This window comes from Cydia amplana, chromosome 7, assembly GCF_948474715.1.
Source record: "Cydia amplana chromosome 7, ilCydAmpl1.1, whole genome shotgun sequence".
NCBI classification, from domain to species: domain Eukaryota; kingdom Metazoa; phylum Arthropoda; class Insecta; order Lepidoptera; family Tortricidae; genus Cydia; species Cydia amplana.
In genome coordinates this window covers 7906693-7934216 of record NC_086075.1, presented here as the reverse complement: position 1 = coordinate 7934216, position 27524 = coordinate 7906693, and the positions used below count along the sequence as shown (strand labels likewise).

At 35.7% G+C, this 27524-nt stretch overlaps 1 long non-coding RNA gene across 1 annotated transcript in view; it reads left to right on the top strand.

Moving 5' to 3' along the window:
• The window catches only part of LOC134649675 (uncharacterized), a 198634-nt gene extending 171798 nt beyond the window's left edge, over positions 1-26836 (top strand). Inside the window, exon 4 of the long non-coding RNA XR_010096977.1 lies at positions 26799-26836. This is a non-coding gene — a long non-coding RNA (uncharacterized LOC134649675). The remainder of the gene's footprint in view (positions 1-26798) is intronic.
• Positions 26837-27524: the final 688 nt, after the last annotated feature.

The window sequence follows — 27524 nt, the reverse complement described above, 5'->3', positions numbered from 1 at the left end:
GCAATAGAAATTTTCCATAATGGTTTCAAAACGTAAGCGGTTCGAAATCAAATCTAGATCATAACAGACTTGTCACTTGTACAGCAACACAGGTCCTCATAATGCAGACCCACAGGTTGAATATGGCAATTCGACAATGGAATACAATCGGCCAATCGAAGTATATTTACAACAAACTTCCCTATTCGCAATCTCTTTTATTCTACCGACATCTGTCCTGCATCCGGACCCTTTTCGAACCCTCGTTGAGTTTCCGACACTATTGCCTGTCAATATCTTCATATGATAGTTTGTTGCCAGTGTCCGATTTGAATATTCAATATAGAATACAGAATATCAATACGTCTGACATTCATGGATCATTGGACTAATTTGTCATGGGCTCAGGGAATATCCGGAACACTAATTAAATTGTAGTTTAGGTAGAAGGTAAGCATCGTCATTAAATAGGTAGTACCTATTTAAAATAAATTTTAAAAACATTTATTCCGGTTTTTAGGTCATTGTAAACTACGAAAAGGGAAGCAGATTTACCATTGCACACCGTGACGATATACATACTTACACAGTTTGCGAAATTAGTACAAAAATAAAATATTTTGTACGTGTATAGTTACAGTTTGACCTCATAAATTGGGTATTTACATCACTGACTGAGCTATACATTATATAATACATGATTCGCCATACAAAATAATTCAACTATATCGCGATAAACAGAACTTCGCCAAAGCATACGACAATGAAATACTTTAATAAAGTCCTCCAAAATGACAACTAAAAGAAAGGTGTAGCGTGTCAGCGTTTATCAGCACCAAAACAGATACTCAGTTAAGCTCGAACAAAAATTATATGAACCTTCCTCAATGCTCAGCACAGCACTTTGTAGCATTGGACAGGGGATTTCAGTTTTAAGTGAATATTACTTTTTAGCGCGATGTTGCTTATGAAAGGATTTTGCATATTTTCAACAAAATAATGCAAGAGAATCAGAGTGATAATAATTGTGAACAATTTGGTCCACGCATTAAACTTAACTAGGTAAAAGGAAAAATAAGTTAGCATAGCTTTGACTTTAAATTAAAATTCTGTGACTGACAATAAAATTATTTCTTATTTATAAACAGGTATAGGTTGTTATTGTTGCCTATGTACCTATGTTTTGAATATGAATGAATATAAAAATAATACTGTTATTATTATACAAAGGTGCGCTTCATCTAAAAATAATCGAAATCGAAGTCTACGTATACAATATACAAATACAGCTAAACATTATCAGCAACATTTCAAACAGAGTGAAATGTAAAAACAGATAAAAACATTAGGTATACCTAACGAAAAAAATAATTCCTATGGCGTTATTCATAAACGCATTAATGGCCTGAATTAGCTATGAATCGTTTGTTTCTGTATGTCATTTTGACTTATGTATTTATAAAGAAAGGGATAAAACATAAACAAAATCAGGGCCGTAAAGTTTTATGAATAAGGGGATTAAACTTTACTAATAGTCTGAGTGATACCACATTAAATGAGTTGCCTTTAATTCCATCCATCAATATATATATATGTATTTACCAAAAGCTAGTTTGTGCAATATCCTAGAGCACGGCAAGTGCGCCCCGGGCAACTGCCGAATTGTGAAGCCTCAGAGGCCCACTATCCAATACTATTCCAAGATAACAAATGAAAGTCGCATTAAAGGATCAGACCTTCTAGTTATCCCTACAATATGCTTAGAGTATCAGAAAATAATAATATTGGGACCATTTAGGATACCATGCATCATTATTTTCTACTACAAACACGGAATAAATAACAGTACTAGGTCCAGAAGGCTCACTCTCTAACAAAACGCGTCTATCACGATCAGGCCAGATATGGCTGCTAGGTGGCGACAGCGCTACGCGCGGCTTATGGCTAGCCACCAAAATTAGTGTGGAACGGATGTACTTTTAGCTAAGTACCTGTAGCAAAGCGACGAAATCGCGGAGTGAGCCACGTCTGCTACAAGTTAACAACGCCCACCGTGTAATTATTAGCTCCTTCAACCTTGCGGAAAGGCAACAGACTGCTAACTTTTTTACAAAAGTAGGGACCAATTACCTACCGTCTTAGGGCTAATAATTAGGTAGTTATGTTCAAGTTTCAATAGTATTAAGAAAAATTGCCATACTCTACCCGGGTGCCATGTGATCCTATTTATTACTGTATGAACTGCTTGTACCACGGTTTGCAATAAACGTTTATATTCTATTCCATTCCATCCTAGTTTACCTTACTAATATTAATCAAGATTTAGATGTCGCTAGGGTCCTCTTGACCCATAATATGGTGGAAAGATTTGCTGGCTATGGATGAGGTCTTGGTGGCTCAGAAGGCAGAGCGCTGGAATATCGATCCAGAGGCCGTAAGTTCAAGTCTCACCCAAGACAGTAATTTTTCCACTTTTAAATTTATTTTAAGCTTAATAGCATCGTTCGCAGACGTTTCTGCTTATTAAAAATTAAAAAAATAAGATTTATATGCTTACTAACTTCTTTTTAATTATTTTAATTTCTACTTGTGATTTATATATACTTATATCCAAAAACAGCGAAACATCTCATCATTAATAAAGGCATCAACTAGCTAGACAGTAATAATATCGACTTGCCCCCACATTAGACATATTTCTGGAATACAGTAAAAAAATTAACATTTCACCCGCTTTCAGAATATTATTTCACTCAAAATGTAATAGAGTGTAGCGTTGATGAACTCCATGAAAAATATGCATTAAATAATCTACGTAATGATAGTCCATCCGTCCGATATAACAAAACTGCCAAATCCCGAGCGCACGTTAAGTAAAAAAACCGGCCAAGTGCGAGTTGGACTCGCGTTCCAAAGGTTCCGTAGATTAAATCCGACTCACGAATGACTGCACCTTTCTAATAGGTTTTCCTGTCATCTATAGATAAATAATTATTTTGAGTTTTTTTTTTTCAAAATTTTAGAACCAGATGTTTCGGAGATAAACAGGCGAGGGAATGGTCGGACGGACAGACAGACAGACGCACGAGTGATCCTATAAGGGTTCCGTTTTTTTCTTTTTGAGGTACGGAACCCTAAAAACATGTATACACTTTGATAGCGCTAGTTAACACCTACTGACTAGACGTTTTAATTAAATTTCAGTCTACATTATTACAATTTAGCGCCCCCCGTGTTATAAAAAGTAATGTTAATAAGATCTGGCCTCGGGTTTTACGCAGGTTGTAAATCAGGGCTCTTTTCATTTTGGCAGAGGTGTCTGTTCATTTCTTTCGCGTCGGAAGAAATTAAACTCGTCTATGAGAAATTTCAGGCTCCATTCGGTTTGTTTAACTGAGTTGGATTAACTGGGTTAAAATTTAATTACATTTAATTTCAAACTGTCTGTGTGATTCTAATATAATAAAATACATAAATGGGTCCTGTAATTTGTCGTAAACGTTACACGTGTTCGAATTCGTTTATATAAAATATGTCTTATTGTACGTAAATAACGTCTTACAAATATTACGTATACTTGCGTATTAAGTAGGTACCTACTGAATAAGCTTAGATATCGATATCGTAAATTTTCAGTAATAATAATTTAATAGGTAACCTATTTTGCTTATAGGTTTGCAACCGTACTAGGTTTCGGCTGTAAGAGGATTCATTTTCACATTTTAAGCAACTAAATGTAATTAAACAAAATCGTCAACCGATATGTTATTATAACATAGTAACATGACTGATTATAATTATGTTAATATTCTGTGAACGTTTATTTATTCCTTACACATTTAGTAAACATAACTTGTATATCAATAAAGAATTCAAGCTTCAAATCGGCCTTCGGACTTGACTCCTAAATTATTTTATTATATATCTCTCGTGCGTTATCCCTCTTGTTACCGCCCACACGCACAAAATATGTACGATTGATACATTTTTGAATGTGTAGAAAGCGTGAATAACCCCATATTGATAAAATCTCCCCATTTATATAAATTACGATTTCCCTGCCTACTGAATTCGCCTTTCGGCTGGATTTAACTACACAATCATTCTTGCAAGTCGCCTTCCACGGGTAACAACTCATTGTAATAGTAGTAATCGATTACGAAGTAACGGGTCACCAACATTTACATGGGTAACGCCGAAAGTCTAAAAGTATAAATAAAAATCGTTAAATTAGAATGAATAGGTATGTTTTATATGCTTTCAAAATCTCAAGACAACGCGTCTACAATATTTATACGATCAAATTGGTTTGATGCCCCATTTACACTTCAGACTAATCTGAAAACGTACCGTTTTTTTACTTATGTGCTTTTTGTACGGACTTTGGATAGATGGCAGTTTTTTGTAATAATAAACGCGATTATATTTGTAATAATAATTACAAATGGCAAATTACGCTGAAGGCGTACAAAAAGTTTAATTTTGTATAAAATTTGTAAAATTTACGGGTCGAAATCATAACAACGCGAGACATAATATTTTTAGATTGCCTGTTTTTCTACGAATGGATAGAAATATACACTATTTAAATGGTAAACAAATTGTAAAAAAAAATGCAGTTGGAATTTTAATTGTGTAGGTATACCTACTTAATTTATCAGTGATATCATCATATCACCCGAAACTCCCGAAAGACGTCCACTGCAGGACACACCAGTCGTATGCTGCCCACTTCGAACGTTTCCCTGCGATCTTAACTAATAGATTGTCATTCCACGTTATTAATATGATTATTCAATTTTACCATATCACTGCCAATAAAATTATATCCTAAAAATGTTCCCACTATTGTGATGAGCCTAGTACAATAACACGAGGGATTGTAAATTCCACTCATCATATCTTTCTATTCTTAAAAATCTGCTGTATAACGCTCTTATTGTACAATGAAGGTACTATTAAAATAACGCAAAGGTTATATATTTTTTTCAGATAGGTATGCACTGGCGACCAACCCCGTGCGTCAAAATAGCTATTACCCTAAATGACCTTTGTTGTCACAGTGCGGCAAACACAACACCGGGCGTTTAGGACATGTGTGGGACAATGGCTCTTCCGTTATGATCACAGCACTAGCACAATACCGCCTGCGGTGCTCTAGTGCAGACACAGCTTAAGGCTCTTGTCTCGACGGTGGTGACAAATCAATTGGCAATCCTACTATTCGTGGCTGAAGTACATATAGGTAAATAAAGCATTACAAATTAGACAGCAGTAATATGAACATAAAAAACATCTTTAAAAATGTATTACTGGGAACAGTGAGATATCAGAGTACTTCTAATTGCACTACACAATCTTGAAGTGCCCCTCATGTGCCTAAGTGACTATCAGATTTGGAACTACGCACATCCGGTCACGATTAATCAAACAAAATATTTCATCAACAACAACAAATCATCTTTTCTTATAATTTTTATCACATGTTATGATAGACGTAAACATGGATTTTTTATTTGAAGACTCCATATTTAATTATTTTATTGTATATAGGTACTATCTGCTTTCAAACCCTATGTGGTTTCAAGTTCACCAAAAATACAATCGTGAGTGAAGCTCATAGTGAATGATATTGATCACGTGGGGTAATTACTAATTATCTCTTGTCTTCTTAATAATTCCTACTGCACACTTGCCTATATGCAGTACGCCGAATACCTATATTTTTATAGATATAATTTTTACAATGCATACACCGACATATTACCTTTTTGTAAGAAATAATTAAACATTTTTAATATTATATAATTTTATAATTAAGGTTTTTCTAAAATATTAGAAAAAATAGTTAATAAACGCCTTGTACAGTATGTAGAATCTCAGCATATTCTCCAAAGTAATCAATTTGGTTTTAGGTCAGGTTGTTCAACTGAAGATGCAGTCCTAGCTTTTACTTCTATGGTGAATTCTCACATCAATAACGGTAACAAATGCGTAGCAGTATTCTTGGATTTACAAAAGGCGTTTGACACTGTTTCAATACCTATCTTGCTAGCTAGACTACAGAACATGGTAATCCGGGGAACCCCTCTAGATTGGTTTCAAAGTTATCTCCAAAACCGTACCCAAAGATTGCGTATCTCCAACCACATAAGCAATGAAGCTATTTGTAATTACGGTGTCCCCCAGGGGAGCACATTAGGTCCATCCTTGTTCCTGGCCTATATAAATGACCTTTGTAAAACTAAGATCAAGGGAGCTAAACTTTTAATGTTTGCTGATGATACAGTTTTGGTATTCCACGGAAAAGCTTGGGAAGATATCAAAGTACTAGTAGAGGCAGGATTAAGTAGTGTCACATGCTGGCTCGAGGACAGCCTCCTTAATTTAAATATTAGTAAAACCAAATATATATGCTTTAGCAAAACGTCTGCAGGAGCACCTGACTCAGCACTTGACACTATGAAAATTCATACCTACCCCTGCAACAGACAGACAAGTAACAGTGAAATTACCACGAACTGTAACTGCGGTATCTTATCTAGAGTGGCTACAATTAAATATCTTGGCGTTGTGATCGACGATAACTTGCAATGGGGTCCCCACATATCTACCACCGCTAATAGAATCCGAAAACTAATATTTATACTTAAAAGCTTGCGAACGGTGGCGGATCAAAATCTTTTATTACAGACATATGATGCCCTATGTCAAAGTGTCTTGACCTACTGCATATGCTCATGGGGAGGTGCCTCCAAAACACATCTTATCGAGCTCGAACGGGCACAACGAGCAGTTCTAAAAGTAATGTTCTATCTTCCATATCGATACCCTACTGAGCTACTTTTCAACATAGCAGAAGTATTAAGTGTACGCAAACTTTTTATTTATCAAACATTACGAAGATACCACAGACTAATAGCACCTACAATCACACTTGGCAACAAACGCATAGCTCACTACCCCGTACCTCGCTGTAATAGTGCATGGTCTAAAAGGCATTTTTCTTTTTTGGCACCATACTTATATAATAAAGCAAACAAAACCCTTAATATAAACACCATTAGTAATTTTCAATTAAAAAACAAAATCAAGACTTGGTTAATATCATTAAATTATACTGAAGCGGAAGAGCTATTATGAAGCGTGTTCTAGTACATACAATCTAAAATAACCAGACACACACGCGCGTAAACACACATAAACACACACATATTCTAAAAATCAGACATACAGAATACTCACACACGCGCGCGTACACACACATCATAGTTTCGTATGTTTAGATTATCTTTCTTTAATTTTAATTGTAATATTGTTGAAACTGAAATATAAAATGTCTAACTTGTAACATTACTGACGCTTGTAATTGGGAAGGAACTGGCTCTTGAGACACAGGGACACCTACTTTGAGAGCCAGGAACCAATGCTATGTAACCACTCAAAGTTGCAATAAAGATTATTTTATTTTTATTTTTTATTTTTTTTTATTTTTATTTTTATTCAGTTTATTACAAAATACTCCTACATCCTACACACAAAATTTGACGTCAAAATTTAGTTGATTACGTTAAACACACATTACATGTCACCGGCACTAGGCGGGCGGGAATTAAGCCTCATCTCATTTGCACTACGTCGAGATACCTACACGATACGTTGGCTATGCTTGTAAACGGCTACGTCATCATGCATGCTGGATTATGTGACATGCTGCCGTATTCGAACTTCAAGATATTCACAAGAGACGACACGTACTAGATCCATTCTAGATATGTTATAGTTTAGATTTCAACTAGTTCTCTTTTGCAGCGCAATTCGGGCAACCAATGTCACTTTTACGATAGATCGTGTTAGATATCTATTAGATGTGAATTCGATCTCTAAGTAATATCTTGTGGAAATCGTTCAAGAGTATCTCCGGAATCGCGGAAATGTCAAATTTGACAGGTTAGATCTTAAACATATCGTTATCGTATCTTGGCGATGTCTAAAAGATATCTAATAGATGTCTATTACAAAATCCGAATCGGGCCCATGCACTTAATATTCTGCATGTTATCTCTACACCGTGTTTTTTCATAAAATGTACTTAAATGCACTGTGTTTTTTAAAACTCCGTTAACTTTGGGGTACCTATGGCTAAGTAGATTTAAAGAAACTCAACGGCATAGTTTTTTTATTCTTTTTTTTTTTTCGTAAAAAACAATTATTAGCGTTGCTGTAACACGGACATTATATTTAAATCCACCAAACAATTGAAAACTATGACATATCATCAATGACATTTCGAATATCAGTTTAGTAGCAAATGTATAAACTCATAGATGCACCCTTGAAATCAAAGAAGTCTGAAAAAATACGCTGTATAATATTAAAATAATATAGGACTATTTTACACAGATCCACCTACTAGTCCCACAGTAAGCTTAGTAAGGCTTGTGTTATGAGTTTTATGAGTTATTCCAATTCAGTGGGTTTACAATGAATTTAAGTGTAACTTACCTTCAGAATGTGAACAAGTTAATATTCATATTGTATTGGTACCGTATTGGTAGTTTCAGAATATTATGGTCATTGACCTGCCTTGCTGCATTTGTGGCTCTCTCCATTACAATTTGCGACGTTTACGTTGAACACCAATCGAGTTAACAACTTGATTGGTCAAGTCTTACGAGAAGTCGGGGCTGCCAAGTCCGCATGGGAATGTTGAATATAGTTTACTGAAAATGCATACATTTATGAATTAATTAAATTACATTACTTATACAATCTTTCACAGTACACACTTAGTTTTCTATATTCTAACGAGATATCATAAAAAAGCCTACTGCGGATTTATTTGAATTTCAATAAGGAAAATAAGTAACTTGATATTTTTATTTTTATGTTTTTTTTTGTTTAAATATACAGAGGTACTAAGACAAACAATATAAACGTAACAGAGCAGATTGTCAAAAAAATTGTTGGCACTACAAATCAAAAGACAGCCTTTTACACGAGTTTATTTCTACAAAGCTAACGTGCTTCAGTCTGGCTTCAGTACAAAATTGAAGCAGGTCTTTAGTTGATCTGACGATCTCCTGTAACCTCAGCATACAGAGGATGTATTCATAAACGAAAATTCAACAGCCGTTTAATACTAATTTATCGTAATTTCACACATGTAGCTACTTTAAGAGCATTCGAAACTAATTTTATTTTATGGTACCTATAGTTCGTTTTTTAGGGTTCCGTAGCCAAATGGCAAAAAACGGAATTCGTCATGTCTGTCTGTCTGTCCGTCTGTCTGTCCGTCCGTATGTCACAGCCACTTTTCTCCGAAACTATAAGAACTATACTGTTGAAACTTGGTAAGTAGATGTATTCTGTGAACCGAATTAAGATTTTCACACAAAAATAGAAAAAAAACAATAAATTTTTGGGGTTCCCCATACTTCGAACTGAAACTCAAAATTTTTTTTTCATCAAACCCATACGTGTGGGGTATCTATGGATAGGTCTTCAAAAATGATATTGAGGTTTCTAATATCATTTTTTTCTAAACTGAATAGTTTGCGCGAGAGACACTTCCAAAGTGGTAAAATATGTGTCCCCCCCCTGTAACTTCTAAAATAAGAGAATGATAAAACTAAAAAAAATATATGATGTACATTACCATGTAAACTTCCACCGAAAATTGGTTTGAATGAGATCTAGTAAGTATTTTTTTTATACGTCATAAATCGCCTAAATACGGAACCCTTCATGGGCGAGTCCGACTGGCACTTGGCCGCTTTTTTAGCATTAGAAAGAACTTGAAAGAAGGTAAGCGATTTTGACATGTCTTTTAATTAAAAAACACTTTTTAAAAATCAATAACTATTACTTATGAAAGCAGAAGACTATAAAAGATCGTATTAGATTCATAATTGTTACATATTTACCGTAACTTATTTTTAAAATGTGTTTTTCAATTAAAAGACACATCAAGATGGTTTACCTTATTTCTAATGCTAAAAAAACGAACTATAGTGTCGACCATCATGAATGAATGGTATGGTCGTTCTTACAGTTCAAGCTTTATCCAGCCCATCGTGTTCTACCTGTATTATAGTATTTTATGCAACCGTTGTTTAAGAGAGGTCAAAAAAGGCGAGTGGCGTGAGTAAGACGCCACGAGTATTTTTGACTCAGTTAAACAACGTTGCATACAATACTTTTTCTACGACCAAGCACTTACTATTAAATAAAATTGTAAAAACAAATATATTTCTAGTAGAAGAAACACTAATGGTTTTAGAATATTCGCTAAAGCAACCAATGTGTTTTCGATATAATTTTGAAACCTCACATGCTCGAGAATAAGACCTCAGTTCCTCGGACCATGTAATCGGATTACCTCACTCGGTAATATTACGCCTGGCACGAGGGAAATATGTCTAAACACTACAATCTGCTGCTCTACGCTACGGGGAACACCCGAAAGGCATATCGCCGTTGGCTAGCGAGATATGAAACAATATTGCGCTTTAATAATGAGAACATGTTGTACCGTTTTATTAGGCAGGCGTTCGGTTTTTTATCCCATATCCCAATATTTAGTCTACCGCTTTCACCCAATAACCTCTAGTTCATGTTAGATTCCAGCGACTCTCAATCGTCCTTACACCCTTGCGGCCTGCCTCCCAATACATGCCTCCCAACGGTCTGGAATACCTTTGTTCCATGTTTAATTATTTAATTTTATTTTACTGATTAGGTCCTTAATACAAAATTGTTATAAAACTTGCGGTATGCCGCTTCCCTAATTGGAGACTAGTTTACCCACTTTCGACGTAATAGCCTATTAAAAAGTGAAATAAAATACACACGCACATATATTAAAGATAAATTAATTATATTGACAATATTTTCTTTATATTACACGCTAGCAATAGCAATTTAGAAACTACATAAATTTGTTTATTCCAAACTGACCATCAAATGTATCTCACTGTATCAGCTATAGCCCATTCACTCTTCCCAGAGACTCGGGCTGTAATACAAAAAACAAGCAGATCGAAGGTGAATTCCATTTTTTTTTATATTATACTTAAATGGGCTTACTCATGGCCACAGACTAGCCGAGGCGAAGACGTGGCCTACGATGGAGCGAGCCTGCCCAGAAGGTACCTGTTCACCCTTGATTTCTCTGAAGTGGTTCATAGTGATAGACAATAAGTAAATAAAGTTCTGTTAGTGGTAACGGGATTTATGTTAAAATATTAAATTCCAAATTATTGTCGTTTCAACTTCGTACAAATTTATTTATTTACTTTTAGCAACATGTGTCGCAATGCTCAATCGAAAATCGAAGTCGTGAAATATTTCCACTTCTTGTTTGGATACCTACTCTTTTATTATATCCGGCCCAATGAACACACGCTCCTACTATTATATAACATATTTTTGCGTTTGGCATATCATCGCGAACGGCAGAAAATTTCGTTTATAAATTTTGTTTATTTCATTCCATTTATTTGAACTAAAATGACTATGCATTGAAGTAAGAATCATTGGATTGTCAAGTGTTAATAAACGACAAAAATATAGAAACAGTGGTTTGTTTCGAAAATTAAGATCTTGTTTTACTTTATCCACTTCACTTACTATTGTAAACAGAAACCTCCTTCTCCATTTGCGTAATAAAGAAGCCCCGTGCTATATTATATATTTTTTCTACTCCCGTACTTTTATTTGTCATTTAAAGGGTCGTGCACACACCTTTAAAACCCTACCTTATAGTTGTCAAGACAAGTCTTTAGTCTATTCCCCAAAAAAGAATTTGTGCTTACACGCAGTATCTTTTTGGCGATTTTACGATACTTCGTGTAATGGCCACTTATAAAATATTGAATGAAATACAGTATTTCCAACCTTATTTTAAATGTCATCTTTGACAAATAAGTGAACCATAGACATGTTATTTTTTTAATTTCATTCGTCCCTTACATTTTTGCTACTTCTTGAATTAAAAATATTTGTTAAATTTACAATTTTATTTCAACGTAATGCTTGGTCGTAGAAAAAGTATTGTAATATGCAACGTTGTTTAACTGAGTCAAAAAATACTCGTGGCGTCTTTATTAACAATTTTCGGCTTCGCCTCAAATTGTTACTTACGCCACTCGCCTTTTTTGACCTCTCTTAAACAATGGTTGCATAAAATACGATTTTTAATGAAATCTCTCTAAATATTAAATAATCTTTAATACAATTTTAGTAGACACTAGTTTTACGAAAGCAACTGTCAATACCCCAAGGACGATTTACAAGGGGGTGCCCGAGCCTCCCGACTGCCCAATGGTCCCCTACCTCCCTACTACTTTACCAAACTAGTACTAGGTATCTATTACTAATACGTAATTACATTTCGTACAGGTCATATTATATTACCTTCTAGTCTGTAGATTTAGTGCTCAGGATTTAACATTTAACCAAGCAAGCTCACTGAGTCCGGATAAAGTTACGTTTGTCGGTCCTCTGTAATTCGTGCTGCGGTATGAACTCGCCAATTAAGGAATTTGGTAAACTGCTACATTTACTCAAGCTGTTTGTTCATGCATTCGCACAAAACGGCGTTCGCCCAATATCGGGACTCAAAGAAAATTAAATAAGCTGGGGGCCTAGTCAACATGACTATCGTATGCGCTACGACAACGGAACGCTATCTGTTTCTCTGTCACTATTCCATACTAGTGCGATAGAGAGAAAGATAGCGTTTAGTTGTCGTAGCGCAAACGACTGTCATCTTAGCTAGGCCCCTGGTCAGAAAACTCTGGGGTTGTTTTTGATAGAGATATGATAATTATACCTACGCGCAGGTGCTTAATTTGAGGATATATCTTACTTTGATAAATGATTATTTGAACTTGGTTCATATTATTTTTGAAGATACCTTTTACTAAAAAACGTGACAAACAATGAATATCCTTCTGTATTTCTTTATGATTGAAATAACAACGAGACATGCCGTAAATGTTCAAGCGAACCGACCTGGAAATACATCCCTTTTAAGAGGTTTGTAATGAATGCGTCAAGTCATACAAACCAATTAAAACTTGCAAACTTGACGTGAACCCGACTCAAACTTAATTACAAATTGTATAGTTGCCTCAAATTTATATGATAGCCTGGATTTAGTTACAGTAGCACGTGAAGATAACAGAAGCGTAGTTTAGAGGTAAGCTGGTACAACAGCCATTTTGATGACGTCATTACTCGGGACAAGGTAGTTTGAGATTGTCTCCGGGTAGTTTTGGGTACAGGCATCAAACCTAAGCTGCTTAACTTTTCATGCAAATAGGTGTGACAGGTTCTGTTATATTTTAGTCCGAGTGTCCAACTGTCCAGTGTCCAAGCTTTGTGGTCTTGCTGCAATCACTTAGATAGAAACGATTTGCATAAGTTCTACGCATTACAGAAAATAAGGTTATTTTGATATTTTTAGAATATCTTACATGCCCAATGCCCATATTTATTTTATCAATCTTCTTCGATATTCACTGTACATCAGCAATATTTGTACCCACTGACCGTACGGTTCGTGGTAAGATATAAATTTTAAATAAAGATTCTTTGTTCCCGTCACAGTTCCATTCCGTTTCGTCCGTCCGCAGATGTCAAACGAAAGCATATTAAACAGAATGCAGGAAACATGCAATAGTGCCGAATTGGCCGGAGGCTCACAAAACGAACAAAACGAGGGGTGTATGTAACCTGTCGAAAGGTAAATACAAACAAACTATTCCAATATCGTTGAGCGCTGCTGCACAATGGCGGTCCTGTGTTATGGTCGAGCGGGCATGCGATAAATATACCTAAAGTGGAATTATTTTTATTTGCGTCTTTTGACACATTATGACTGACGTATATAGAGATGTAACTATCCCAAATCGATTGTCACAGCAAGCGATTACGACTGGATGGCACCTAGACTGAGGTATCGAATTGTGACGTTTAATGGATTTTTATTTGAGATTTAAATAAAATTAGAATTATATGGTTAATAAATAATAATAAGACGATATAATAAATGTAATAATCATTTGTTATAAATATCGAATAACTACTGTAATATGAATGATTTATAACAACATTTACCTATATTTAATAATGCTTAAAAAGTTGACGTGTAAAATGTATATTTTATGAATAAAACATTGAATTGAATTGTCGCGACCTAAAATGAAAAATTTATATCGATTTACTTAGACGACTACCAATTCATAACGATTCACAACGGTGGTGTCCGGCCAACCCTAAATTTAAAAAAAAAGACGTAGAACGTAAAATTTCGCAGTGCAATTGTCTTCCTTTGTAATTTCGATGTGCATGATATTTTACGTTCTATTGCTGTTGTCAGTGTCATGTGTCAAATGACGCAAATACGAGTGCACAAGGTATAGTGGCTCGTAGACTTATTGTTTTACCTAAGTTCCAATCATTTTATTTCCCATGTTTCTTATATCACCCGAGTGACCGAGATAATGAAGGTTTTCCAGTACGCTTACTCGTCGGTGTGTATGTTTCCTCGACAAAGCGCATCACCCAAATATCTTGGCGGATTTTGACATGTGAAGTATCATACGAGTAGGTATGATTCTTCAGTATGGAGAGAGGTAAAACATATTTTACTATTAGTACATATTATGCTTTGTATCGATGCAATTGAACAAAAACATAACAATCATGACACAAAAAAAAACAATAAATAAAAACAACTTAAAATTACAATTAAACTAAATACAAACTAAAAACTATTCTAAAATAAAACTAACCTAAATCTAAAAAGCGGCCAAGTGCGAGTCGGACTCGCCCATGAAGGGTTCCGTATTTAGGCGATTTATGACGTATTAAAAAAAAAACTACTTACTAGATCTCGTTCAAACCAATTTTCGGTGGAAGTTTACATGGTAATGTACATCATATATTTTTTTTAGTTTTATCATTCTGTTATTTTAGAAGTTACAGGGGGGGACACACATTTTACCACTTTGGAAGTGTCTCTCGCGCAAACTATTCAGTTTAGAAAAAAATTATATTAAAAACCTCAATATCATTTTTGAAGACCTATCCATAGATACCCCACACGTATGGGTTTGATGAAAAAAAAATTTTTGAGTTTTAGTTCTAAGTATGGGGAACCCCAAAAATGTATTGTTTTTTTTCTATTATTGTGTGAAAATCTTAATGCGGTTCACAGAATACATCTACTTACCAAGTTTCAACAGTATAGTTCTTCTAGTTTCGGAGAAAAGTGACTGTGACATACGGACGGACAGACAGACAGACAGACAGACAGACATGACGAATCGATAAGGGTTCCGTTTTTTGCCATTTGGCTACGGAACCCTAAAAAGGCCCCTGCGGCAAGGTCCCCAAGATGCTGGCTGCGTTACCCCGCTGAACTGCCAGACTGAAGCGTTGAGCGAGGTAACTGCCAGCTCTTGGATCCCCAGTTGCGTCCCTGAGTCTCTTATATATCTCTCTCGATGCAATTATAAAACGTAACAACATAATAAAGACACTATCTTTTATTTATGATATAAATCTCAGTACGTCCCGTTCATATGAAGATATCACTATGAAGATTTATCTTACCTACGATTCCAAGTTCAACTTTGCAATAACATCTAAAGAACCGATGAATATTTATTTAAGGTAACATGTAAACAAAATAAATGTAATATGCAACAACGCATCAAAGACCTGCGTAACTTCGCCAATTACGTAAGAAAGACAACGCTACGAGCTACGGCGTAGCAAACGTAGTTACTTCGCGCAGCAATTATTGTAATACAAGTAAGCTAATACAATTGACTAGGGGCCCGATTCGGATTTTGTATTAGACATCTATTAGATATTGAGTTGAAATCTAAACTATAACGTATCTAAAATGGATCTAGTACGTGTCGTCTCTTGTGAATATCTTGAAGTCCGAATACGGCAGTAGCTTAATCGTAATATCAACGTAACATACCGTAATATACGTGCGTACAAAAATATTAGCATGAAAATAGAAATCCGTATTAGGCACTTAGAAAATATTCGCATGAACAAACAAAAAACGTGTAGCTGAGTGTATTAGGGTCGAAGCCTTTTGAAGTCCAAAAGGAAAGTAATTATTTGTCTGGGGTTCTTTGCGATTCACTAGGTTAGTCTTAATAAATTAAATTTTTCTTAGCTTATTCAAGTCGAAAACATATTTTTATAGGTAATTCATATATTATTATCTTTACGTCTATAATAAATTCATTGTAATGGGCGTTTGTGTTGACTAACGTTATGATTTCTTTTTTTGTTAGAATATAATTCATTATTCCAAGAATATCGTCGAACAGAATCAATTCCTAATTTAAGAAAACATTTGTTTCAATATTCATGTCACTTTTTTGTGTACAATAAACCACATTTTAGGTTAGTCATCAATACCTTAAATATTATTTAATCAGCTTTAATGAGAAGATCGAAATTCATTCCCGATACTCATACATTGCCTTATTAGACTCCTTAGAGAGTCATCTGTCATATCATCAAATCAATTTCCTTTCCAAATAGCCAACTCGTGTTTTCTTTATACCCTTAGTTAACTTTTTCGGACAGCTATCCATCAATCGAATGATTTCTCTAAGAGTATTTTGACTGAGCATACTCGTACCTTATTAAGTACGGGTAGATGTTCATCTTTAGGTATATTTCGTTACACGAATAACGTAAAAAACTGTAGTAAGGTTGTGCGAGTAGGTTTTATTTTCTGAATGCTTAAGCCCTTGCTACACGGTCGCCGACAAGCCCCTCAGACCGCGTGGCCTTGGTCTGGACGGACCGTGTAGACAGTTGTTTCCAACAAAATTTGACCAAAACTGACCAAGGGCAGACCAAGGTCAGACGGTTAGAAGGCTTATCGGCGACCGTGTAGCGAGGGCTTTATGCACGTTAAATAATTTACATAGATACTTACCTACGAAAAAGTGCTATTTGATACAGATTCATAGGCTCAAATAAATTGTATCACCTTATAAATAACTCATTTATTATTTTATGAATAACGATTAAATTGACTAAGTATAATTCAAAGAGGTTTTTTCTTGGTCATTCTGCCTCAAGAGTAATATAAAATATGAATGAGATAGCAAACAGTCAACTCAAATAAATACCTTTTTTACCGCAACCTACTAGCTACCTAAACATTTAGTTCCAAATCGTGAGTGTGAGTTTAGGTTTGTTTGTACATGTTAATCATGATATACGATCATTTATCTTGGATTCTTAATATTCACCAGCATACAGGAGTAAAGGGGCCCACTGATTACCAGTCCGCGGGACGGTATCGGCCTGTCAGTTGTTCGGAGCTGTCAACTTTTTGTTCTAACTGACAGGCCGATATCGTCCGGCGGACTGGTAATCAGTGGGCCCCTTAAGGGTTCGACTCAAAGGAGATCAACATTATACATGTTTGCGTTTCTATGGCAGACCCACGGCTTGCCGGAAACATATTAAGAGTGTAGAATATATCCAAGAATATTTTAATGGCTACATCTGTTTGTGAAATCGCTCTATCGGGGTTTGTAAAGTATTAATACATAAACATAATATTTTCATCACTAACTGACAGGCAAAACCGATGGATTGCGCTATAGCGTGGCTTGAACTCCGCAATAATCTATTAAACTAGGTTGGTACTAAACTAGTAGTTCGCCCCGAACTGAGAACTCGCGTTTCGTATAGAACTGTATTTTAAAAATGGTAAATTAAAAATATATATAATATATAAATGTGTAAGCCGGGCACTTTCATTTGATAAATAACAAACTCGACCATACTTTCTTGTAAAAAAATTGACCAGAATAGCAAGACCCCTCTCAAATTGCTTTTTAGCCTTCTAAGCTCTTCTAGCTCAATAACCCCGTGATCGAGCCTGCTCATAATTTAATGACTAAAATATAATGCCCACAACTACACGTTTACCCAATTTCATTTAAATTAGAACAAATTTACTTAAGTTATTGTGTATCAAACTATCCTGTGATAGTTCAGCTTAAAAACATCGAAATGCCGGGACGTGCCCCTAGCCAGCCGCGTGTCCCAAGTCGAATGTAAGAACTTCGCTTCGCTTCGCTCGCTCGTTCAATTACTAAACGAACTACAACCACGTCTATTACCTTTAAGTATTATACTTAATAGATATAATAAATATGATCTGTTACTCTGAAGACGACCTCAACGTTAATGTAATGTTATTGTGCATGATTTTGTAAGTTTGCCTATCTAATTTGAATTCTCCCCTCATCTACTCGAAGGTTAGCTGGAAGAGATACCTATAAGTTCGCCTTTGTACCTTTATTTCTGTATTTTATTTGTAAATCTGTGTTGTGTACAATAATGTGATTACTACTACTACTACGACCTCAACGTCGAATAATCACTTACCACTTTCTTAGTTGCTTTGCAAGGATATCTTACTACTAGACACGTAGTCCGCTTTATTAAGGGCACTTAGGTACACTACACTACACTCACTCCATTACACTTCATAACTCCATTTTTATAAGCACATAATTGTATTATACATCATAATGTACAACAATAATTGTTCTTGTATAATTAGGTAATACCTATCTGGGAGACCGAGCTTTGCTCGGAAATCATATAAAAACTCAAAAATGCGCGTTTTCCCAGAGATAAGACCTAGCTATATCGATTTTTTGCCCCCAAAAACCCCCATATAACAAATTTCATCGAAATCGTTAGAGCCCTTTCCGAGATCCACCAAATATATATATATATATATGTCGGAGAAGGATGATCCTAATGGCGGTGGGCGCGTGGGGGTAGTACCTAGATGTATTACTTCACAGCCAAAATAGTAGGTATGCTACCAACGCATGAAATAAACATTCGGACTCATTAACCATACTAGTGCCTACTATATTTCAGTACTAAATGATGAAAAGAACTAATTGCTACTAGAATGTTGACTGGTTAAATTGAAAATAAAAAGATTATATGAAATCGTTCAAATCTTTATTTCAGTCAAACTAAACCGGTTCCAACCCTACACCTCTGACCCTAGAAGATTTAACCCGGCAACAAACTCGGCGGGACACATCTTTTCAAAACAACACATAGTTTCTTTATTTTACAAAAGTAAGCTTATAATGGCACATAAGAAATCAAAATAACACTTGGAATAAAACACTTAGCTAAACGGTTAAAGAACGTGAGAATCTATAAGCTTTCAGAATAATCCTTCAGGTGTAAGCCTTCAGGAACGTAGCGAATTAGGCACGAGCTTGGCTAACGTCCGATCTCTAGCGCGGTCCGATCAAGAAAAAAGGAAGCCAGTTCCAGCGGCGGAGCCAACCGCTCCCGCCTCCAATTCAAGTTGGTCAACCTGCCTGACCAGTCTACCAACATAACGACAAAAATGCCTGCTCGTGCCTACGTTCACTCAAGATACACATCTTGACGTTCCAAAGCCTTCTACCTGTCATTTTCGTTCAACAATACACCGATAGATGGCGTTATACTCTCTGCGCAACTTTATTATTTAGTTACAAGCAAATAATACGTAGCCAAGCATTGCTAATCGATTTTATACAGGCGTCTAACTATGAACTGTAATGCTGCAATACGTCTTTCTGGTGTCTCGCTCCGATACGGCCTTCCTGCGCTACACTCGTCCTCGTGTGTGGGTGTATGCATTTGATACTGAAACAAAACATACAGCCCAGTATCTCATCGCTCGGTCATTCCTGACCAACAATTTGGGTCTCACTCAAATTACTATTAAAATCAAACTTTGTTATCAATCAAACCAGAAAAAAATAATTGTTCAAAATTACTTTAACAATCCTCAATTCTCTAGTCAAAAATAGTCCATCGAGCAACGACTAAATAAAAATAATCATCAGTAATTATCGCCGCTATCTAACGGATACACTCCAATAATCATCGCCTCCATCTGGCGGATACTCTCAAATTTATGTGAAAACAGAACAATCCCAAACATCAAAAACACAAATCACAACAGCTCTAATTCATTGCTCGACAGTATCACTACTATTGTCGTCAATATCAATTTACGAGGAAATTATCTGGCATTAAAAAAAAAATGGTCATATGTGATCTAAATTTTTGTAAGACATCTTAAAATAAATAACATTCTGAATTGATAGTTCCAATTTTACTCATATGAACACAATACATAAACGGGAATTCATTTTTAACAAAACAACACCAGTCCTTCGGTGCATTGGCAGTCCTTCAGCAGATACCAGACCCTCGTCAGAAGTAACCATCTCAGCCGCGTAAGTGCTACTCCTCGCAAAGAGCATTCTGCGCATAAAAAGCAGACCACTTGCACCTCTTACATGCTCCAGCACTTCTGATGCGGTCACTAAGCAATACCCAGTCCATCGGGCATACTTTCAGTCCATCGAAAGCAAAACAGTATTGCCCAGTCCATCGGGCGTGCCTTCAGTCCATCGAAAGCATGACAGTATTGCCCAGTCCATCGGGCGTGCCTTCAGTCTATCGAAAGCAAAACAGTAGTGCCCAGTCCATCGGGCGTAATTTCAGTCCTACGAAAGTACAAGCTTTCAGTCCGTCGAAAGCAAAACAATGTTAACAGTGAATTCCAAAAAAAAGAAAATAAGAACAGGTCTTTAAATCATGTTATTCAGAACCATTGGTACTATCAGCGTCAACTGATCAACTGAAACTGAACATTACTGATCAAAATCACTAAAGATAGCTTTCTTCCTTAGCTTTAACAACAGAAACTCGCTCAAGACTTCTATGCAGAAGTAAAACATCTCAAAATAACCTCAACGAAATGGGAACTGCTCACCAGCTTAATAAAGTATGATGCACGCGACCAAGTCAAAGGTGGTGGTTGTGAGGTCCAACCCAAGCACGGAGGCTGATCCTTTCCGCTTGCCGTTGCCGTTGCTGCGGCAGATTGCGAGAGACACGATGTGGTTCATAGCTGGCTGTTACTGAAATCATCATTTGCACGGTATCAGGTTTATCATGTATGCAGGCTAAACTCAAAAGGTTTATGAAATGCAAGGTAACAGAGACAAAAAACATGTTTCCAATGTATACGGGACTTCAAAATTCTCAGAATAAAATTTAAACTTCAATGAGTGCGTTTTTATTTCATTCTATGAACAAACAAACACGTGTTCCAAAAATAAGTAACGCGGTAAAATGGGCCAATACGAAAAGTGACAGCTTATTAGTTACGTTCGACTGTTATGCTTCGCCATTACACTCAAAATAAAATTCACTAATAAACAATTAGAACGAAACCTGTCCTTTTATTTCCAAATCTCCAGCACAGAAGATACTGCACAGCTGCTTCTGTGTCACGGGCGTAATGGTGTCTGCAAGTTCGCTCGGCTCTGGCTGCAGGACACTGTAACATTAATTTTCATATGCGTAGCTCATGTTTCCATAGTATGCACGATTTGTGATCTATCACGGCATTACGAGCAATAATTTGTCGCAATTTTATTAATTACTAAACGTTACAGGGTAAAGATTACATAATCCTATGCATTGGCAAATCAGCAGGATCAATTTCTAACGGTGCATTGTATTTTCATGAAAAAAAATATTTTTTGAGGGTAGATGCACAAGTGAGCGATGAAATAATATCACGTCGCGACAGCCAATATTTGATTTTAATTAACAATATGGATTTCATATCAAAATAACTTAAGATCACTTATATTTAAATGGATTTTAAAAATTAATTGTATTTTCAAATCAATTATTGAGGGTAGTTTCACAAGTGAGCGATGAAATAATATCACGTCGTGATAGCTAATACTTGGTTTTAATTAACAGTATGGATTTCAAATCAAAATAACTCAAGATCGCTTCGATTTAAATGGATTACAAAAATTAATTATAAAGAAACGTAACGATCCCAGAGATGACGTCACGTAAAGACCGCTATGCTCGACTGCCTCAATCATAATTCACAGTTTCACAATAATTCTCAGCAAATAACAATGAATTACACTCACCATTCAATCAAGGTTAGACACGTGAGCTTACCATTACAAAGTGTCCAGATTATGGAATGTAGGTCACCAGAAATACACCACGCTCCCGGTGGCTGTGTAAGCAATACATGAAACTCCGCATCCATCCCACTTCTGATGTCGGAGAAGGATGATCCTAATGGCGGTGGGCGCGTGGGGGTAGTACCTAGATGTATTACTTCACAGCCAAAATAGTAGGTATGCTACCAACGCATGAAATAAACATTCGGACTCATTAACCATACTAGTGCCTACTATATTTCAGTACTAAATGATGAAAAGAACTAATTGCTATTAGAATGTTTACTGGTTAAATTGAAAATAAAAAGATCATATGAAATCGTTCAAATCTTTATTTCAGTCAAACTAAACCGGTTCCAACCCTACACCTCTGACCCGAGAAGATTTAACCCGGCAACAAACTCGGCGGGACACATCTTTTCAAAACAACACATAGTTTCTTTATTTTACAAAAGTAAGCTTATAATGGCACATAAGAAATCAAAATAACACTTACACGAATAAAACACTTAGCTAAACGGTTAAAGAACGTGAGAATCTATAAGCTTTCAGAATAATCCTTCAGGTGTAAGCCTTCAGGAACGTAGCGAATTAGGCACGAGCTTGGCTAACGTCCGATCTCTAGCGCGGTCCGATCAAGAAAAAAGGAAGCCAGATCCAGCGGCGGAGCCAACCGCTCCCGCCTCCAATTCAAGTTGGTCAACCTGCCTGACCAGTCTACCAACATAACGACAAAAATGCCTGCTCGTGCCTACGTTCACTCAAGATACACATCTTGACGTTCCAAAGCCTTCTACCTGTCATTTTCGTTCAACAATACACCGATAGATGGCGTTATACTCTCTGCGCAACTTTATTATTTAGTTACAAGCAAATAATACGTAGCCAAGCATTGCTAATCGATTTTATACAGGCGTCTAACTATGAACTGTAATGCTGCAATACGTCTTTCTGGTGTCTCGCTCCGACATATATAAATAAATATACAAGAATTGCTCGTTTAAAGGTATTAAATTATAAATTATATATAACAATAAATTTAGTCGCCTCTTCCCTAGCTGTTTTGATGACTGGTTTTGACATTTGAAGTATGACTGTCAAATATGACTAATATGAGGCTGATACAACTGAGCGGCCAGTATTCCGGACTATTGACACCAAAGAGACACTCGATTAGTTCCCAGAATAAGTATAAAATAGGTATCTTATTTTTGTATGATTTTTATATACCATTAACCTTTTGTATAATTCAATAAATTAGTTATTGGTAAATAATAAATATATCAAATATGTAACATAATAATATGCAGAATAATATATTTATCGTTTAGTTGTATGTATGTACCCTATATATTTTTAGAAGCAATTTTCTCCAACGATAACTCATTTATTATTACTATTATCCCCGTGTCATAAACTTTGCTCAATATTTCGACTATTTTGTTGCCGTGGTAGGCACATCTAGGGAAACCTGTGCTACTCGTATCTATTGAAATCTTTGACAGTTGCCAACCCTATTGAAACACTCAAGGTGAATTGAACTTCTATAACATTACTCGTAATTACGACATGTCATAGAGAATACCTATAGTCTCTTGTGGCGCCGAATATCTTCAACAAGTAACACCCACACTACAGTTCTGGAATGCAATATGGAGAATTTCTGTAGGTACATTAACTGCTCACGCGGATTCCTGCGGCATATCGCCTTCATGTGTGCTATAACTGCCAAATATAGGTAGGTACGGGATTCGCTGAATGGAGTTCCTGTAGAGAAAAAAAGTGACTTTTTCTGACAACGGTATCCTGTAATTGACACAGTCTCGGTGTTCGCATCGTAATTTTTTAACTTTCGAAATATCAGTAAAAGTTGGTATATTTTTTCAGAAAGGTATCGATTTTTAATTTTGTGCTTTGCGCATTTATCCTCATTGCGTCTAAAGTTTTAAATTTTAATTACACCTAGAAGAATCTGTTGTACCTACCTACCCCGGACAGTCTTTAATTTTTTGATTAAAAAAATATATTTTAATAACAGTGAGAATATGGAAATATAGATTATATAGAGGTGTCCGAAGCACCATGTCCGGGGTAGGTATAGTCAGTACCAAAATTAGCGGATCAGACTACCGCGTCAAAAGTATCTACCATTCTCTAATAAGCTTAACTAAAAGAGATATGTCTCTATATGCAGAACAATTAGACTGATAGTACCAGTGGTACATGCTTTTGAACGCAAGCTGTAAAGATTGTTAGCTTTATTTAGAAAATTATTCCAAAATTATCTGCAAAAGAATCAAATCGCCTCAAAGGTATCTCGACTTCTACTTTTGGCGCGCTGTTTCATCTGCTGCTATTGATTCTGACTGTAAAACATTTTCCCTTACTCATATATTTATTTGTTATCTTCTTACATCAACGAACTAAATCTCTCAAAGGATAAAGAGGGTCCGAGTCCGACTGATCACAGTAACTTACCAACTATTGTATCCCGCATCCTACAGATACAAAAGATGTTGCAACCAAGAGAATACAATTAAATGATATTTCTCCCATTCTCTCACACGAGAAAACGCATCTGATCATAGTTATTATCCTATTGCTATTAGATTTTTTTTTGTAAATTTAGAGTTTTACAGTTAGTAAATCCTGAAGTCCCTATTCAAGTTATCGTACTCAAAAGTGAAAGCGAAGGTAATGTCTAAAGATGGAATTTTTGCATTAAAAATCCGCTGGCCGAGATAAAACAACGGAATCCAAGACTTAATTTAAAAAGAGATCGTTTTATAATCTTTTTGTGAGAGGATTATTAACTTTAATTGGGTTCTGGACTGCTGTGAGACAGCGTCCATTGTAACATCGGTCCTTTCAGTCCGCTTCCTCGTGAAAGCCTACGAATATTTAAATAATCACTCTGCAATAGCAAGCTGCTCCTGAAGCATGAAACAATTGTTTGTTTACCAAGTACGAATAGCCATGATGGCTATTCTAATTGTAATAATATGATATTTATCTACAATCAGACTATGACTATGTTACTTTTGACACTGAGAGATTATAATTATCCATAACTAATTCAGGTCTTTATAACCTTTTATTTCAATTAGAACATGCCTCCTGTTTTACTATGCTACAAGTATGCTACACGTTACAATACTAGAGTTTTATAGGCGAGAGCCCTTTTGACCTGTTCAGACCTTAGAAATTTTAGATCTACAAATATTATATTAACCTAATAAACTAGTATTATAGGGAAGTCGTAATAGCGGAGTATATATATGTGCTACAACAAACCCCGTTTTCGTAGATACATATAGTTCTCCGAAATGCCTTAGTTAAAACTAGTTTTAACCTCTATCTTAGTCGAAAATGTGATACTGACATAGAATAAGAACCATTCCAATAAATCAACGCACCAAAAACACTCTTCGCTTTAACATTATTTACTGGCTTACTTCGTGAAGTATATTTATGTGTATCGACAGCAAATTAATTTAACGTAGTCGCCTAATTTCCTGTCAACGTAATTCTAAAAGAAGTTATTTCGCACGTAGAGGCACGTGTTCGTATTTCCACCAGTAAGAACTAAAAAGCAAAATATTATCAGTCACAACTTTGGGAACAAATCAAATTAAATATTCTTGAATACTTGACATTAAATCTTATTAATATTTTAATTGCAATTTCTCAGGATCTTCACATCGTTGATTTAATTATTTTTTTCTTTAATATATGACAACTATTTCAGTTTATATTATCAGTCAGTTAAAATAACAGCCAATGAAAAACATTCTAATAGCATTTGTTATTGTCGGAGTATATGGTTAGGTACTTCACATTAATAGCAATATCACAACAACCGAGCGTTGCTCACATAGACAAAACATTTTATTCCTTAACCTTTTTACCTAATATGGTACTCATTAATCTTGTTGTTCCTTTATCATTTTACCTTATTTCGTTGTTACTAAATCGCCAACGTCACAACAACAAACTCGCCGTTTATTCACCCTCCTTTTATGTAAATATCTCTCGCTGAATCACCGGGTGGTACGCAGGTATCAATAGAGGTGGAACACGATCTGCCGTTGTGCTAATGTTTAGATGATGCCACGATCTCGACCAACAAAGTGCCGCTGTATTAAAGCCATCCAAGCCTCCCCTTTGCCCTTACAAAATTCGTATTTATCCATTAAAAGGAACTCTTGTAGATACCTCCTTAATTGGTTCTGGGAATTTGGAATACTTACTTACAAAAATCACCGACGTAATTTAGCCACTTATAAAGAGATCAACGATTTTCGAATTTGTTTTCTTATTTCAATTTGGACCATCTCAAAAAATAGTCGTAAAAGGCCTACTTCAGCTTTTTATGGCCTAATATGTAGGTACATTAACTGAAATAAGTGTGTTGGTAACACCACTTTTCCATGTAACACCAAAGGCCTGTACACACCGGCTTGCGTGTGCGTGACGTGCACGTGCGCGTACGCTAAAATGTTGGAGCCGAGCCGCACACGCACACGTCACGCAAGCGGTGTGCCGTCTCTCATAAGGATCTGTATACTACAACGCTGCACGCGCACGTGCACGTCACGCACACGCAGCCGGTGTGCACAGGCCTTTAGTTGTTGATTTCAAATAACATAGTCAAATGCGTATTGTTACTATTGTTGTATCTTATTTGCTATTTATATTAATACTTCCCTTTCTTTTCAGATTTCTCTGAAACTATAACACGTGCCCTAAAGGATATTGAAATGTAAGTCGATTTTCATAAGGTATACAGCAACAGCAACATATTTATAAGGTTATTAGTTTTATTTTTTTCTTTTATATTAGAACAAAAATATGTACCTAATCAAACTTATTGCTAAATGTAGCTTAGAGAACTCTCTTTTCTAGCACCATTTACAATAAGTGTCACGAAAGATAAATATACTTAGGTGCAGTAAAAGAAATGGACCCGAAACTTATATATTTAATAGAAACCGTGACAAATGGAAAATAATATCTAGCACTTCGGAACCCATGTCACAGATAAAATATGAATGTAAGTTACTTACGGGATTATAATAAGTTATAGTGGTGATACAAACATCCTGGTACCTATCTTTGTGATGTATCGTTTTAGGAAAGCAAAAAAGATGCATGGATGCCTTAATCCCAGTCAGTTTTCAGTTTCAAATATCTATGTAAGTTTAATTCATAATATCAAATAGGTAATGTACGTAAGTAAGTATCTATGTAAGTAAGTATAAAGTTATTAAGTTACCCCTAGGTAACCGATCTTTATTGATTTAACATAATATCATATCTATGATTTTTAATTCATTACATACATCGAATTTCGTTTCCATCCAGTCCAATCAAGCTAATTCGTTACAGTAATTGGTTCAATAACACAGTTGTTAATCAGCTTTTTCACGGCAAGAAAAATCTAAT